At 45.7% G+C, this 12,019-nt stretch overlaps 1 protein-coding gene across 1 annotated transcript in view; it reads right to left on the minus strand.

Annotated features, from left to right (window-relative positions):
• The window catches only part of Lrrc3b (leucine rich repeat containing 3B), an 85,154-nt gene extending 77,841 nt beyond the window's left edge, over positions 1 to 7,313 (minus strand). The window contains exon 1 of the mRNA XM_051206814.1: positions 7,166 to 7,313. The gene's annotated coding sequence lies outside the window, so the exon portion shown is untranslated. The remainder of the gene's footprint in view (positions 1 to 7,165) is intronic.
• Positions 7,314 to 12,019: the final 4,706 nt, after the last annotated feature.

Raw genomic sequence — 12,019 nt, forward strand, 5'->3', positions numbered from 1 at the left:
CTCACTGAGCATTTATTCACAAACCCAAAGGCAGCATATAATCAGAAAGCTGAACGTACATACACATGAAAACTACTTTGTTTTCTGAGCTGTTGCCTCTCCAAGCCAAAGGTTTTGTTGAAGAACTTTTTTTTTTTTTTTTTTTTTTTTTTTTTTGCTAAGGAGGTTCTGTTTCATCAGTCAGAGCAAACAAAACTGTTCATTTCCTCTCAGGAGCTGGACATTCACTCATTGTCCCCAATGCTGGATGATGAGAGACATCTGTTTAGGAAACACACCATGACTACAGTCCACTGGCCATCCCTCAGCTTAAGAGTTCTTTAGATCCTGGACTTTTTCTATGGGTCTTTAACCACCTGCCTGAATTTTTGAAGTTTCCTGATAGCTTAAAAGTAAGTGTTCCAGGAAAGGAAGTAAGCTTTTCAAAACTACCAATAGTTCAGCTGAAAGGGAAACATGTTGGAGGTCACTTCAGGTCATGCTGGCAAAGCCATGGGGCTCATATCCAAAGGGGCTGTTTCTGGAAGCTAAAACGCAGTCAGTGCTCACTGCACATGATCACAGGTGCTCCTGGGGCAGCTGCTCTCAAATGCTCTTCCCCCCAGTCCTTAGTGCAGCTTCCCATAGCTACTTTGAAGTGGCAGCACCTGCTCCAACCACAGAAGTTATATTAATGCATGCATTTCATGGGAACCATGGATGGCAGCCATGATGGCTGGAAATGAATCTTATCTGTAACCATATATATATATATATACATATATATATATATATATATATATGCAATACATTTGAACAATTTATTCCAGTGTCCCATGGCTTCATCTGATCTGCCAAGGGCACTGTGGCACAAATGGCCATGAGAGTCCAGGTCTGGGGACAGGGGAGTGACAGTAATGAGTTGTTCTGGCATGTGAGAAAGAAACTTGGCCCTCTGAGCAGATTTATACAATCAGCTCACTTTTCTCTAACATTCATCACCAGTCCAGGTGACATACCTCACACTGTGTTTGTCTCCTTTTTGGTTTCTTCCTTGTCCTTGGGTTTGGGAGTGACATAGGTGTTACTCTCTTGTGCTGAGGCTTCCTTCCTTTGCCTGGTTCAATTCTCTGTGGTCTCTCTGCTTCTCTTGGGCCTGCCTTCTTCTCTGCTACTCTTGCCTGTCGCCTGTCCCTCCAGGACCTGCTGGCCACTCCTTAGTCTCTGCAGCAGAAGTGTTGGTCACAGATAGACCCCATTATACTCAGGAATAAAATACATGTTACTGATGGGAGATATTTCTGAGACACAGTAGGAAGAATAAATTGGTCATCCTGATAAATGCCTGTACACTACTACTAACAGGGAGATGAAAGCTTAACCTGTGAGGTGGGTGGAAAGCATCCTGCTGGCTAATTCTAATGGTCCCACTCTAAGAAACCCCAGAGGCCAGACCAGGACCATGCGCCTGTCCAAACTCTCAGCCAAGGACTTTTGCTTAGTCACTACAAGCAGGGAGCTCCTAGTGCAGGCCTGGAGAAAGCCTGTTCCTCTATGTCAGAGGTGAGGTTAGAAGATTGGGGGAGAACCAGGGAAAAGCCTCACAACTCATGCTGTAGATAAACACACAGGGCTCTGTTCCTGAAGCCCTTCCCTTGTCCAGAGACATGTCCTGTGAATGCTTCTCCCTGTAAGGTAGTGGAGAGAATGCCTATCCTATCACTAACCCAAGGAAGAAAGACAGGGCAGGAAAGAGGGAGGGAGGCCTGGAGAAAGGGAAAAGGAAAGAAAACCGGGAAGCCATCCTATACTTGGGAACAAAGTGCACTATCAAGTTTGCTCCATGATATTGGAAATAATTTGAGATACATATTTGTTTCCATTGTATTTTCTTAACAAAAGGCACTAAAACACACACACACACACACACACACACACACACACACACAACACAACCAAAACCAGCCTAAGAGTGTAGTGACATTTTTATTAGGCAAGTATTAACATAAAATGTGCTTAGGATCTTAGCATGGAATGGAACCATAAACATTGTAACCTTCCCTAATCTGTTCATTTATCCCTCAAAGATAAAAATACATTCTTATGGGACTAGTTCTGTCTCCAAGACTTAAGTCATTCATTTATGAAGAATTGTATGGGCCTTCCTATCAATTTACTCCTTCAGGGACAGACCACTGGCTCAAGAGAAGACTTCAGACTTCACTGTCAGTAAATGACCATGCCACATGCTAGGCTGAGATGTATAAATCTTCTAACATTTTTGTAAAGAGTACACCAAAGCAGATGGCCATCTTCTGATCTAAAAGCCTGGTCCACCCTGCATTGTCAAGATATATTCAGAGTCACAATCTACAGATAAAATGAATACAGTGCTAAATTTTTAGTCTCATAGAGATGGTTTAAAATACTGTATAATGGTTTAAGATAGAATTGACAAGGCTAAAACCTCTCTGGTTCTCTTTTGTTCTTTTGTTTTGTTTGTTTGTTTCATTTATGGAATTGTCTTCAAACCCTTCCTTAGAATATATTTTGGCTTATCTTGCTATTATCAAAAATCTAAGTTGGATACTCTTGATCTTAATTATTAATTTTTAAAAATTAACCTGAAATGAAAATAATGTATATTCACAGCATTAGAACGTGAGCATTTACAGGCAACGTGTTCCAAAAGAAGTCCTCGTTTTTCTTGTGAGTACTCTCATAATTTTTTAGTTTTCCTCTTGTTCACAAACTCACATGTTAGGATTTAGAATGAATACATCCTTGAGACTGTGATAGCCTCCTATGAGCCCCTTGATAAGATATCACAGACATACCCACCGAGTAAGAAGAGGGGACATGGGTCACAGGAGGCAGAGACTGCAGCTAACTCCCACCTCTGAAAAGCCTGAAATGGCTGTCCAGGGAATCCACCCAGCTTCTCAGGATTCCCCTTTCTGTGGCTGAGAATAGAGAACATCTCTTGGCATGCTGTCACAATGGATTTCAAGGATACATCGTACTCATTAGCTGTTGTGCCTTAACAAAACCAGGGTCCCAACCTTGAGACAGTTACATTTTGTGGGGGAAACTGCTCACGGCCCTCCTGAAAGAGTGGGGCAGGTGTATGAATTTTCCTACCCACATAAAATCATGATTCATTTTTAATGAACTCTCTAGAAAGTGAATGCAGCCCCTGGAGACCTGGGACCCTGGGATTTTCCAGACAGACACAGGTAGCAGGTGGAGGCAAATGGATGAAAGAGATGAGATGAATAGTCTTGCTGGCATACCCCTTGCTTGTGGAGGTCATATCATCCAGAGTCTCAAGCAGGCCTCACCTTCTTCTCCCCCATAAGTCACTTCCTAGGATCTCGGTACTGATATGCCATCAAACTCAGTGTCCATGTTCACTTGTAACCACTGCCATCCTGGTGAAGCTGAGAAATGGATTTTTCTCACTCTCCAGCTGGATATTCTTTGTTTCTCTTCAAGAGGAAGTCATCCTGGATCTATGACCTAGCCATAGCAGCCAGAAATCTACCCCACATAGCAGCTTAGAGGATGACAGAGTGCTTAGGTAGCTGGGAAGTGCTCGCTATAGGGAAGTATTCCAGTCCTAAGTACAGAGTAACACTTACAATTATGTCAGCCAGGAAGTCTAATGCAATGGCCAGATAAAGGGGAGAAATCTACCCATGTGTTTGGTTTCATCAAAAGGAGCCTTCCCTGCCATGTTCTAAAGTTTCTCTACTTCTATAAATGGTTGTGAGTAGGGTAGGACAAAACTCTCAAAGTTGATAAGACCTTTCAAAAATGGCTGGGGATTCTCTCAATCTTATTTGGAATCATTAAAGGTTTACATGTTTAGTTAAATTTTGTTGATTTGAAGGATTATAAATAGTGTACTGCACCCCCCCACACACACATACACAAAGATCTGGGTTTGTGGTAGCTTAGGAAAATTAAGTAGAACTCTCATTTTTAAAGTAAGAAAGACTTTTCCCACCAAGTATTTTAAAGATGCTGAAAACATCAGAAATAAACAACTATTTGTGCATAAAACAAAGCTCAATGAACCCAAGGGTCGAAAGGCCATAGTTCCCACGCTACTTATGCCACAAGCTCACTGAAGAGTGGTGCCCAGCACCAACTGGCCTCTGCAGGAGGAACCATGGTCTCTAAGCTCTCAGTCAGTGCTTCTGTTCTCATTCAGCTCCCAGAACGGCATTCATTCTCCTGTGGAGTACCGTTGCTACCCCAAATGCCTCTGATTTTTTAGCACATAGCAGATCACACATAGACATCCAGCTCTGAGTTTTAAAAGAAACATCTGCCAACAGGTTGAAAGGAGAAGCTCAACAACAAGCAGTTCCTTAGACAGGCTCCTAGTACACCCAGAGGACTCTAGACATACAATGTTAGTCCCACACTCTAGAGTCTAGAGGAGAGGCTAGCATGCACGATACACTTCTAGGCTTAGACAGAAGCATTCATTCATCCTCCCCTCTGGAGCAGACTTTCTTGCAAACTCTGCCTGTGACTTTGGGACCTACAGCTTACCCTCCAGGGAAACCCAGCCTACGATGTACTGCCTGGGTGACAAAGAGCAAACTGATTCTCCATGACTTGATTTCCCCACCTATAGGTCATTTAAAATCACTTCACCTAGCTTTCATGGCTATTGTGTAAATAACAGTGATACAAGTATGTATAATATCCAGGGTAGTGACTGGCCCTGTATGCAGAACCAACCCAATGAATGCTAAGAGGCACTATCAACCACTAGCCCAAAGCCACTGCAGGCAAGTTCCCAAGACAGGAGACACCTGGGTATATTTCTGTGAAAAGGGAAGAGCTCTAATACAGGCGAGAAACATCCAGAAACCCCTCAGAGTGGTTGAGGTCTAGGATCCTACCTCCATATCCAGGTAATTCAGAAGAAGCTGCATGCTGTCACCAGCCAGGTCTGGCTGGTGAAGGTGTGGCCTTTGTGCCCCAGAAATGCATCAGAAGCTTGTATGAAGGGAATCCCCATTCTTGCTCCTCTGGCTCTAGAGCTGACTGTTTTGAAGCAGGGAGCTAGCAGCTCCAGGTAGGCTTGGGGATGGATGGGAGTGACTACCATAAAATTCCTCCTAGAGCCCTGATAGTCCACATCTCTTCTAGGAGATTCTGACCAAAAAGGCAAGCAAAGTGACTCCAATCCTGCTTTCTTCCGGCTAATGCAGGATAGGAGAGGCTGTCACTGGGCAACCTAGGACAGGCTGTTCTCCTAGAAACTAGAATATGAGAAGTTCAGGCAGGAAGAACCTGGGAGCTGTCCACAGCCCCACACCAGCACAACCTTCAAATGCTTCCCCACCCACTGGAGATAGACAGGACTCTCAAAGCAAAGTGTCTGGGGAGATAAGGTGAGGAGGGCTGTGCACCTCCTCTCCTAGCCATGGTGGTGTGTTCCCCAGCCAGAAAGAGAGGAGGAGTTTGGAGTTAAACCCACGGAGGATGCTCTTTCTTGGAAATGGGCACACTAGGCCCCTTCCCACAAGTGGTATTGAAGGCCATATGGCTGGGATGAAAAGGATTCCTACATCCGCCAAACCATCAGAAACAACCAGGACCATTTATCTGGGGATTGCAAAGTGGATAGACCCACATCTCATGCAGAGGCCAAGTCAATACGATGGGTCTTCCTTCATAAGAGGACCTGTGCACACCCCCTTCATCTGAGACTCTCCACACACCCTCGAGTTCTAAGCTAAAGATCTTCCCCAGCCCAGCTCAGTGCTCACCCACTCCCTTCTTTGCTCCGCCCAGGTGCAAACCTTGAAGCATCAGTGGAAAGGTGGCTCTGGGTGCAGCCTCCGCCCTGTACTCTCCTCTGGAGAGTTGGGACCCCAGCCTATATGCTGAGCGCTGGGGACTCCCCTTTGCTTTCCACACACACACCCCTAGGGATCAGGTAGGAGTCTCCTTTCCCATTACGGGGACTTGGAGACATCCTTGAAGCCCCAGTGCTGTTAGGGACTGCGGGTATAGATCTACCGACCCGGTTGCGAAGATGAAGAAGGGGAGTAGAAGCGAGCGGGTGCCAGGTGCAGGAGAGGAGAGGGGCTGTGGTCCTCTTGGAGCCAGGAACAGCGACCTCGGTCCATGATCTGAACATTCAGTCACCGCCCAAGATGCCAACGCATTCAGAATGTAGCCGAGAGGTTTGTTTGTTCCTGGGGAGGGAGCTCTTTCTACCCTAGGCAGAAGCAGCCAATCTTCCTAAATACCCAGGGGCAGGAATTCCAGGAGCTGCTTCCCACCTCCTGCTTCCAACCTCTGGACCTCTCAGGTACCTAGCCCCTCCCCCTGTATTTACACATCCAGGCCGGCGCCCCCCACCCCCACCGGACTTTCAATCTCTTTTAAATCCCATTCAATGACCACGCTGGGCTGCCCCTTTGCCCACATTAGCAGAGCCTTTCTGTCCCCTCATCCTTAGGCAGATCTCACGCTCCCTCCAGCTGCCTCAGGCGTCCTCAAGAGAGACCTTTTCCTCCCAGAATCACTTACTTCACCCACCCATATCCGCACTTGCGTTTCCCATAGCACAAACCATAACCGAAAGCCACTCCGAGGATTTTATTATCGAGTTGGGGATGGCAAGCTCAAGTGGTCTGAACCCCACAGCTCTGGATGCTGACCCCGGGTGGCAGCAGCCTTCCCTTAAGTCCCACCTCTCCTGGTTCTTCTCTGCCCCTACCCAGCTGTGACAGGCAGGAGAAGCATCGCTAGATCCCAAGCCCTCCCTCACCCTGGGAACTGGAGCTGCAGGGAGCGAAAAGTCGAACTGCAAGAACACAGTGAGAGAAATGGGCAAATGCATTAAGGAAAGGGGAGCTGGGGGAAGGGCGAATGCAAGAAATGAACAGGCACCGCACCAGGTGAGAACCACACGGAGGGTCACAAAAGTTTGCAGACTGCTGCATGGCACCTGGTTGCACAAGAGCGAAAAGGGTCGACTTCTCTTCTCCAGGCAGAGTCTCTCCAAAGATCTGTGTCAAACGGACCAGGGATTTGGACTGTTACGACTCAGAGCTGCGGTGACGGTTCTCTGCTTTCCAGAGAGATGGCCTAGACTACCTGACTAGGATCTGATCCCGCGCTCTGCGTAAAGCAACAGGCGGCTGCACCTTACCTTGCGCCAGTCCTGGGTTGGGATGGCTGCTCCATCCTCGTGGCGCAGGGAGGAGGCGTTTGGTGCGTATGCCTAGGGGCGTGCGCGCTTCCAGGGCTGCAGCGGCCGCCACCTCCAGCAGGCTGCAAACTGGGCTGCCCACCGTGACCCGGCCCGCCGGCCGGGCTCCGCTCTGGAGCGACCGCCGCGGCGGCGTGGATGCGCTGTGGCCAGGGCGCAGGACGCAGGCTGTGCGTGGCGCGGCTGGCGTCTTTGCGCGCCGCCACCAAGCGAGGGTGCGGCCCCGGGCTGCCGTGTGGGGCACGACTTGGCTTTCGCTGCGGCGGCGGCCGCTGCAGACCCTGTGCGGGAGCAAGAGCCTCGCTGGAGGAGGAGACAAAGATGCGAGGGAGGCAGAAAGCCACTCGCCAACATGCAGGCGGCTCAGTCACTAGAGGGGACTCGCCTCCAAACCTGGGCTGGGGATGGAGGAGGGGCGAGGCTTCTGGGGACTAGAAGAGCTAGGAGTGAACGAGTGAACGTGACAGGCTATCTCCTTGCTAGCACCGGTTTCTGTCTTCTAGCTGAAGGGTCCTAAATAGGGAGGGGAAGGACTTCAGTGTTTGCTAAAGAAACCAGAGCTGAGGCAGGAGCCTTAGCCGCCTCCTCTCTCTAGCATCCCCTTGTGCAGTTCCAGGACAGGTTGCTACGGGCCCGTTTATTTATTTACCCCCCCCCCCCGTTTTCCTGATTACTAAACAGGGCAACTGTTTAACCAAGGCTCATTGCTGTCAACAGAGAAAAAGCAAATATTTAAAATTAACTCTACAAATGACTTCTTAGTGGGTGTCAAGTACTGTGCTAGGCTGTTGTGAAGGAAGATGAGTGAGAGAAGAGAGAGGGCTCCATATCTCCAACCCACGGTTCAGTTGTCCGATATCCAGATGAGTGTACCCTGAATTCATGGTGCCCAACATTTAGGGAGTCCCTGTCCCTCCCACGGATGGCTTTAAATGTGCAACAGAAATAGTCTCTTGAGGTGTGTGTGTGTGTGTGTGTGTGTGTGTGTGTGTGTGTGTATGTGTACTAAAGGTAGACAGAGACTGAGACAGAGAAATGATTACTGGTTTCCATAATATTCTTGTTTCATGACTTTAATTATAAGATCAGCACCAGAAACCAATTTAAGGTTGAATACCTAGCTTTTCCAGCCTCAACAATCAAGGCTCCTTCCTCCTAACCTCCACCCCAGGCCAAATGAAACTTTCTCTTCTCTATGCTGTCACAGACTTTCATCTCCCATCACTTGTAGGACTGACACACTGATAGATTTTATCATTTCACTCACCAGTGAGACCCCTTCCAGGTGCAGCATTCAACAGTGATGGTATCTGCTGAGTCCACCGGGTACAAAGAATGCTTGTCTAAAGATCCTCTCCTTCAAGAGCAGTGAACCCAGTGTCCCTGGAAAAAAGGACTGTTGTTGTGATGGAACCTCTAGGAGTTTATGAAGGAATCGGACAATAGGGCATACAGTGATCTCCACAGGCCCCTTTGCTGACAGCACACAGCTATTTCCTTCCTCTTTGTTCCTAGTTTATCTGCTCCCAGTGACCATCTCACTTCTCTGTTGAGTTCATTCCCCCGGGCCAGAAAGCCACAGGCTGAGCTCAAGCACAGGGCAAGTCAAGCATACCGAAGCTAGCACCCAGAGCAAACCCATTCCAGATGGGGATTAACCATAAATGTCTAACATTTGGTGACCTGTATCAAGCTTGTTGAAAGCCTGGTGACATTCCCCATACTTGCAATAATGCTTTCTTATTGCAGATACATTTAGAAGTTGGGCAGTGTTTCACTGCTGAACTCTGAAGAGGTAGGAATACTGGTTCTAGACACACTTCAAAAGTGAAAACCACTGACACACCTACCAAAAAGTCCCGTATTAGACACTCTTATATTCCATGGCTTGTATTTCTAATATTTCATGATGTGATTTGATTAGTCTGGATTTGAATTATCATTAACAGTGTTTTACAGTTCTAAACTGAGACTCTTATGACCTAGAAATAAATACATATGGACAGCAGGCATGCAATGTAGTGTTAAGTATTCTGAGGGAAATTTGACATTCTTATTTAAAGTATAAAATTTGTTTGTGATACTGCGCCAATGACTCTACTTCTCACAACTCAGGAGATAACTGGGAACATATAACCAGACTCATCTATAGAGGTGCTTGATAGACTGAGAGGAATGAGAGATGAATAGTGAACTATTTCACATGTTGAGTTGTTATAGATGAGTATTATCATGGATGAAGTTTAGTTGGAGGGTTCCAGAGGCACAAGAAGACACAGAACATAATGAGGTTCAGAATCTGGGCTTTACAGATCTGGCTTATATCCAGGCTTCCCAATTGCTGACTATACAACCTTTCATCTAAAGCTTTAGTTTCTCTGCTGTGTGATTATATTGATGCTGTGTTTTAAATGAAATAGAACTAATGTCCATAACGCATAAATTTAGTTAAACTTAAAAAATATATTCTGACCCTGTCTCAGATAACCTTTATGGTTTGGTTGCCTCACCAAGTTGTCAACATGACTTGTTGACTATTGGTGACACCCGTGCTATAAAAAGGATAAATGACAGGGCATGGAGTTTGTCACCTCTGCTATAAACTTAGATTTGTTTTGTAGCAACCAGGAATCAAGTCCAGCTCAGCAAAATATGGTATTTAATATGAGACTCTTGATTGGTTGTTTCCTCTGCTTGTGCTAACATGCAATTTAAAAAATGAAACAGGAGAAAGGACGCGTCTTGGAAGCGCTACCTAAAACTTAATTGGAGAACCAGAGAAGGAACTTAGTGTGAAAGGATCACGAAACTGACTGACCTTCAGATTCACCTTCAGGGCTCTTCTGCCTAAGAGCTGGGCCATTTGTAAACATTGTCTGCACACTCAAGGAATGTTACAAAGATATCCAGGGGATGGGATTTAGTGATTCTTTCTGTTTAACTTCCTTTAGGGATGGAATGCTTTGTTTCAGTCAATATGTTCTAAGAACCTTTGCATGTACAAGAAATTCCTTCAATTCTGCATCATATTCCCAATTGCAACATTTCTACAAAAGTGTGAATGCTTGACTCTTGAGGAGGTAGGGCTAAAATTTTCAAATTCAGACAGTTGGGTTGCCCGAAGTCCTGTTGTCTATGGAATGAAAAAACTCAAGGCATGAAGTTATTGCTTCAACAAAACCTTTGCTGAAGATATTCCAGTTAATGGGAAGCCATTGAAAAGCAATCTAAAGCTGGAATTTGGGCAAGGAGTTTCCTTAAGAGCATGCTTGCTGTAGAGCTCACCCTCAAGCAAAAGAAGGCTGGGCTCTACTAAGCTCCATGGGAGCTGAGGGCCTGGTGGTGATCTCTATACACACAGCTCTCAGGGAGCTCTAGGTTTTTATCATTGGGTGTGGCTTGATTCACAAGGACAGGGAGGCTCAAGTGTAATCAAATCTCCCCCAAATAATGAATATCTGATGATTCATGAATAAAAATGACACAGGCTTATCCAGTCTTTACATAATGTCATAAAAATTAATCCAGAAAGTATCAGCACACAAACTAGAGAATCATCAAATATCTGAATAATTTTGACAGTGAATCAACTCTTCCCAAGTATAGGGCTAATTTTATAAAGAATTGGAGAACTAGACAGTTAATTACATTAATAATATTACATATTGTTTGATTTTAACAATGGTTCCATATAGTAAAGACTAAAGTCCTTACCATGATCTTAAGGAACTCTGTAATTTAACACTCCCTGTGGTCTCATAAATACCTCTAGCTTTCCACCAATCAGTTCATGCCCCCTTGACTTGAAGGCCAGATTCATGCACAGAGCATAAACTTGCTACAAGCTTACTGAAAAGCTGAACAATCTGGAATCCCTTACCTTTCCTATCTCCAAAACAGCAACATCACTTCTGAGCTACTCCACGGGGAAGCTAATTAATTCTCTGAAACTAGAAAATATTTCGAAGTTTCACAGTACTTTAAAGGCACTCAAGAACACTAATATGTGTAATAAAAACATTATTACTACTTCCCTGACATATAAATGGTGAATAATCCCCTCTTAATGTCTTTGTTGTGAATATACTCAACACATATTGTTGGCTCCTTTCTCTTAGGGACACATTGTGGCCTCTTCTAGCTCTATTGTTTACTCACTTTTTAGTGTGGAGAGCTTCTATTAATGCACATTGGTTACCAAGAAGGTGACATGACCTCAGGCTTCCCGGCTTCTGTCTTATTAGTCGGGATGGGTACCCATGGGCAGCAGAAGTGCTCTGACCATATCCTATCATCTTCCTAGCGACCTAACAGTCTAATAGAGATCCTTGTCTGGCTGAATTTTCTGGAAATTTTCTAACCTGTGAGAATCAGGTTAGACCATGGCAGCTGAATCTACCATATGTGAAGCCTACTTGGAATATACATGTTTGTCCACCATCTGCAAAATGAGTCTTAAGCTGTCACACTGGGATAATGTAAGAGGTAGTGGCTCCCTAGATGGCCTTTAGATGGCCTTCTACCCTGGCTTCAGCTATTGGGGCCACTTTTTGCATTCCCTCCCAGGGAACATCTGACTAAAGGTTAGAGACAGCATCTGCTCATACGCTTCCACAGGAGGGTTTCCTCTCAGGAAGTCAAAAGCACCTTACACAATAGAAGTCAGCTTCTAGAAATACAAATTTTGCCTCAAATGTAGAACCCAGCCACAGAAAAGGCACTTGGCTAAATGAAGGCGTCCTGAGGGCAGAGGACTGGGTTGTTTGCCCCTGTACCCTGACAACTCCAAGAGAA

This window comes from Phodopus roborovskii, unplaced genomic scaffold, assembly GCF_943737965.1.
Source record: "Phodopus roborovskii unplaced genomic scaffold, PHOROB, whole genome shotgun sequence".
NCBI classification, from domain to species: Eukaryota; Metazoa; Chordata; class Mammalia; order Rodentia; family Cricetidae; genus Phodopus; species Phodopus roborovskii.